Source organism: Lutjanus erythropterus, chromosome 19 (assembly GCF_056507025.1).
Source record: "Lutjanus erythropterus isolate fLutEry1 chromosome 19, fLutEry1.hap2, whole genome shotgun sequence".
In the NCBI taxonomy this organism is placed as follows: domain Eukaryota; kingdom Metazoa; phylum Chordata; class Actinopteri; order Lutjaniformes; family Lutjanidae; genus Lutjanus; species Lutjanus erythropterus.
In genome coordinates, this window is record NC_139335.1 from 6509459 (window position 1) to 6515600 (window position 6142).

Genomic DNA, 6142 nt, shown 5'->3' on the forward strand with positions numbered 1-6142 from the left:
AGTTGAAAACTTTGCAAAAGAAACAAAATGCACTATCAGGACAGCTCATTAATGCCATGTTCTTTAAAAAAACAACATATAAGCTGCTGGTAGAGATATCTGATTACTTGTTATCTGCAGGGGCGGATTGAGTCATTTTGGGGCCTAAGGCAAACACGGGCATGGGGCCCTCCACACCCTTTATTCTCCCCCTTTTTTCAAACTTGAATAAATAATAAAGTATAATAATAAACTCTTATTTATGGTGGAGTATGGAGGATGAGTTTAGGAGTCTCGCAGCCTCAGGGAAGAAGCTGCTCTGCAGTCTGGTGTTATAGCAGTGACCGCTTCCGTATTTCTTGTCAGACGGCGGCAGGGTGAACAGGCTGTGGCTGGGGGTGGTACTGACTCTTCGTGTGTCCCACTTCCTCCTTTTTTCAGCGCTTAATTTTTCAACATTGTGTACAGTGCCAAGCTGTTAGTTTACACAGGTTGGCCACTGTCTTCCTGAATTATACGTCCGCAGATGTGCAGTGAGGAATAGTCCAAATTAGTGGGAGGACCTGAAACTCAGCCCCCATTAATTAAGCATTCTGATCGTAGCAGATGTTTTTCTTTAGAAAGTATAATGAATTAACAAAAAGTAAAAAAAAAAAAAAGAGTTATAGTAGAGGGCTCAAATCAAACTTTTTCACCACGTTCCCAAAACTCACCAGGGGGACACTAACATTGTTCCACAGCAGCCGCACTCTGTCTGCAGACATTCTTTGTTTATCAGCCCTGTAAGCATGTGCATCAGCTGATGCCAATTATCTCAAAACGCAAAATAATTGGCCTGATTAAATATTGGATTAATTAGCGGACTGATTAATCCGTCTGTCACTATTGATTATTAATGATTTAAAGCATGTCTTATTTCTTTTATCCACTTTTTACATGGCTTGGCTTGTGTCACATATTTGACATAGATTATAATAAATTGATGTGCAGAAATTCTTTTGAAAGGCACATTTACTGTAGATAAGTAACAGCAGATATTTCTCCAGTCTCTTTTATAAACTCAGCATCTCCCATCCAAATAAAGTTGTTTTTTTAAATCCTGACTCATTAGTAGACCTACTGTAAACCACACCTCAGTTTTAACAACATAACAGATCAGATCAGCATTTAATTTGCAGCCCTGGAGGCAGCTTTATATTTAAAGTAACGGTGTGAAAACAAAACAGGAAATGCTTGGAGTTTTTGAATGAATGAAAGCAACAAACACCCCACAAAAGCTATTTCCATATAACTAAAAATGATGCATGTTATAAATTAATGTCCATGAATAATAGAAATAAGTGTTGCTGACAAACATGCCTGTTTTCACTCTTCCCAACACATATTCTAACGCAAATTTCAACATATTTAAGGGTGTCTGAGTCATGACAATATTTTTATGCATATATAGACCGAGTCTTATTTCTCAAGACTGTTTCTCTTACAAGGATACGCACCAAACTGCTCATCTTTGTCTCTGGTTAGGAGGATAAAAACAGGGAACTTCAAAATTCTGTCTTTGATACCCCTGCAGACAAGGAAATATCCCTTCAAATACTCAGTGAGGATCCGTGGCTCTGTTTATTTATTTACTTATTTAGAACTGATGTTGGGGACACATGAGTCTAATATCAATTTAGGGATAAACATGAGCTATTGTGTAAAATGTGACCCTGTGTAATATTTCACAAACTGCACAATACTGAATGCTCATTATTATATTGATATTTAAAACAGTTTAGATTCAAGTATGGGCGTTTCAGAAAATGTCAAAATATATGGCATTACACAATTGTTATTACTAGTTGCGATGACTTGTAGAGGATTTTTTTGGTGAACAGATTTCTAATTTTGCAGATCACTATGTCTTATATTTTTTATGAGAACAAACATTTATTTGATGAAACACGTGCGAAGGAGAGATGCAAAAAGTTGCAAAAGAACTCCTGCACACTGTCAAACTTGCTATAAAACATCTATTTGCAATGTTTTGGTATTGCATCGTCATCAGGGAAACAGTTTGTGTCCAGGAGAAGCCATCTTAAAGGGACAGTTTGCCCCAAAAATGAAAATTCAGTCATTATCTCGTGCCAATTCAAGGGTTTATTTTTTTTGTCCACAAAACACTGCTGGAATATCAAAGGAAAACAGTGCTGCAGAATCAATCTGGTGACCAGTTTTCAAATGTAAAAAAACAACAGAAAAACAAACATAAAATGCCTCCATACTGCTCGTCAGGCGTAATCCAAGTCTCCTAAACTCTTGGCATGCTGCTCACTCGTGCACTCACAATGTCACACAACACACACACACAAATTTCACACCTGACCTTCACTTGGCACAAGGGCAAGCGGATAATGACTGAATTTTCAACTTTGGGCGAACTTTCCCTTTAAATAGGGATTGGTTGTTAGTCTGGAACCAATCAAATTCCCCACATGCAATAAAGAGACAAAAATACAAATAAACACACTACAATATCCAAAACAGAGCTAGAAAAATAAGGCACTCTTTTTAATGACAATCATAAATGTATCCCAAAATGCGGTTAAACCACATTCTTAAAATATGTAATTATTGCAAAGTTCATAAATATTCATTCCTAAATAATGCAGATTACGTTGGCCTTTTTCACCCTATATTTTTAAATAACACTAATAAAATAATTCTGTACTGTAGATAAGCAAAAGTACATGGTAGAAGCATCAGTTTTTATAACATGGAATATCCCAAAGTGATATCACTACAGCCCTATTTTCCAGTGCATTTCTTCAGAATAAGCCCTTAATGAGGAAAAGGAAACCACAGGAATGTTACTTCTCTGCCACACAAGATGGCACTGTTCAGCTACTTTTCATCCCATGGCACAACATGTACTCAAACCACACATCTAATTTGTGTAAAGAAACCTTGTTGGTCATGGTTTGGTCTGATATCACACCAACATGACTGCCTCGCTGTGTTCCTATCTGATCACCGAGCTGCTGTCGATACTTTCTGCTCTCCGGTTCCGCTTGTTTAGGTCGTGCATTCCTGATTGCTAATTATGTGACCAGAGAGCAAAAGTATCTCAGATGATGCAGCATGTTTGACGTGTCCACAATGGTATTTGAAGTAGCCCGTGCCATGTTGATACTGAACTGTCAAACAAAAGCAAACACACAAAGGAAGATAAGCTCGGGGAGTGGGGCCGTTATCAGCAGGAAGTTTTTAATTCTTTCTAATATAAACTGTGTGTGTTGGTCTTGGCGCTGGTCACTGTGGGATTCCTGTCTTCAGATTTGGTGTACTGTCCCTTTTATGAACTGTGGCAGGCTTGGAGATGAAAAGACACACATAGCAGCTGATTAAAATAGTTACCTCTAAAGTCTTAAAATATCAACCGACTGTAAATAATGTAGGAAGCATTCATTCACAAAGGAGGAAAGTGCCAACAGTCAGATCCATTCAATTAGGTGACTTCAATCACACTAAAAGTTTGATGTAGATGTACTGAATGTTATTTAATTCAGTTAGTTGTGTAAAAAAAAACAAGTGGCCTCCTTTATCCAAAATGAAATGTGGAAGTAATTCTGGCCCTGAGCTCCGACACCTGGCTCTGTCCCAAGACTAGCAGCTGAGAAAGAGCACTCGTCCTTCAGTGACGCGGATGAGAGCATCAGTTTCATCCTGGAGATCCCTGACGCCTCCCTTTACCACAGAAGTTCCTCAGTGCAACGTCAGAACCAGAGGTGGTGGGAGGGGGATGCTTGTCATCTGTACCGATGGTGTAACACGGCACGGATACAAAAAACATGTTCCTTACCCAATATCAGTGATAAAAAGTAGTACGTCTCATGCTTGAGAAACCCGAACTGTAAACAGGAAAGAGATGAGAAAACTCAAAATTTCTGCAATAGATTTTAGAAACTTTTATTTTAAAGTTTTACTAATCTTTTGTTGAGATAGTTTACTTTTTTTCTTTAGATAAACTTGAATCTTTGAGTTTGGGAGCCCTCCTCAAAAATATTGAGTAAACTCATTGAAAGTTAATATTAGGGTACCCAAATATTGACAAATAAGGCTCACTGTGACCAATTATTTTGAGTTTAAAACTCAAAGATTAAGTTTAAAACATTTTGAGTTGTCTCAGCTTATTTTCTTTCTTTCTTTTGTTTTTTTTTTACTGTGCATTATCTTGAAAACAGTCTCAAATGACAAGAAAATATAGTGGAACTGCAGCAATTTTACACATCGAAGTCTGTTTACAGGTCTTGGGGAGTAATACGACCTATGTGAAGAAAGTTGTACGACTCTGTAAAGCCTTTTGTGGCTCCAGATGGAGCTGTGCAAAATCTGATAAATGGTTTCTATTAAGTGGTGTCACTTGAGTCAGTGTTGGTTGGGGCTAAAGACAATAAGTTTAAAGTTCCCCCAGATGAATGTGTAAAAAATACTCTGAATAATATTTTGTTTAACATGATTTTTCCAGATAAAAAAGAAAAAAAACAAAAAAACAAAAAAACAAAAAGGGGCTGGAAGCACATCTACTCTTTCTCCCTCATTGGGAAATTCTGGATCCGGTCTCGCGTCCTGCCTCCCACCGCCGCCTGTGCTTGGCTGACTGGTGAACGGGAAGTGTGCATCACAATGACCGGTGTTAGCGTTAAAGGAAACACCAGAGAGATTCAGCCCCATGTTTGAACCTCAGTCAGACCCAGACTCAGATGTATCAGAATGTTACGTGTAGTTAGCATCTTTTATTTGTTTTACCGGCTTGTCAGCTAGTAACCGGCAGTGATTGACTTCACTAATGCTAACTCTCAGTCTCTGTGCTGACAAGTCAATGATACGAAATTAGCAAGATGACGCACCCAGATGTCGCGTAAACGCCATGACTTTCTCCCCCCAAAAGCTAAGATTAGCCGCTAAAGTTATGCTGCCTGTGTGTTTTAGAACGGGGATTTAGTCGCACAAGCAACAGCTCTGACTTGTTCTTCTTCTTCCCTGCTGATAAAAGGATCAGGACTTGCTGGATAAAACACTTCAGCTAAGATAACGTTACAAGGGTCAGCCATGTTGGTGTCGATGATACTTGTGCCAAAAGACGAGAGAGAGAGACGAAAAATGTAGTTCTCTGAGCGGTTTCACACAAAACTAAACTACAACAAACACACATCAAATTACTATCTTCTTGTCTTGTAAAATTCTCTTTTAAATTGACAAACATCATACGTGTAATGGAGCAAATTATTATTTGTCTTTCGCTGCCGACTGTCTTTAATAATTTTTCAAACATAAGATCCCACAGGGGCAGAAGGGGTGTGGCTTTGTGTTTGCGATGTGTTAAGTTATGATTACGCCACGACAGAACATCAAAAATGTATTTATCACAATATTAAAAAACAAACAAAAATGACAACTTGAAATAATGTCCTTTATTAAATAGTAAATCTGTTGTGTACAGCATTTTTGTTCGTATAAAATTATTCTTTTTCCTTTTAACTTAAGATGTGTTTGCTTTCCTTCTGTAATAAAACAAAATAAAAGTAGCCAGTCATGACTTATGCATGTGCAAAAAAATTGCCGTGAATTGTCTTCAGCAATGAATGCTTGATTTTTTTGTATCATGATATTTGATATATTGTGACATAGTGGGTAATGTAGGCCAGGTTTCGACAAGAAAGAAAAATACATGGAATAAATGGGTTAGAGTTAGGGTTAAGTTGATGCTAACTTGGTCAAGTACTAAATCAAACAACATTTTGTTTGGTTCCGTATTAACTGCTACTTTTGGGTCAAAAACCAAATATCTCATAATAGTAATAAAAAAGCCTTTGGATTGTCATCAAGAACCATTTGTTTTGCTGCGAGTTGGCTCCACGGTTCCTAGTGATAAAATTTACTAACTTCAAAATAAATGAACAGTTCCAAGTTTCCATTCAAGCGAGACATGCAAAACATTAAAAAAACACAAACAAACTGTCAGATACTGAGATAGAAGCATGAGTCCTTTCAGTCCTAAATATAATATACTGATAAAAGAATGAATCAAAGGCAAAAGTACAGTAGAGACAGAGAGGGGAAAAATAGAGGGTGGGGCTCCCCAACTTGTCTCTTTCTGTTTGGAAACAGAGGGTGGGAT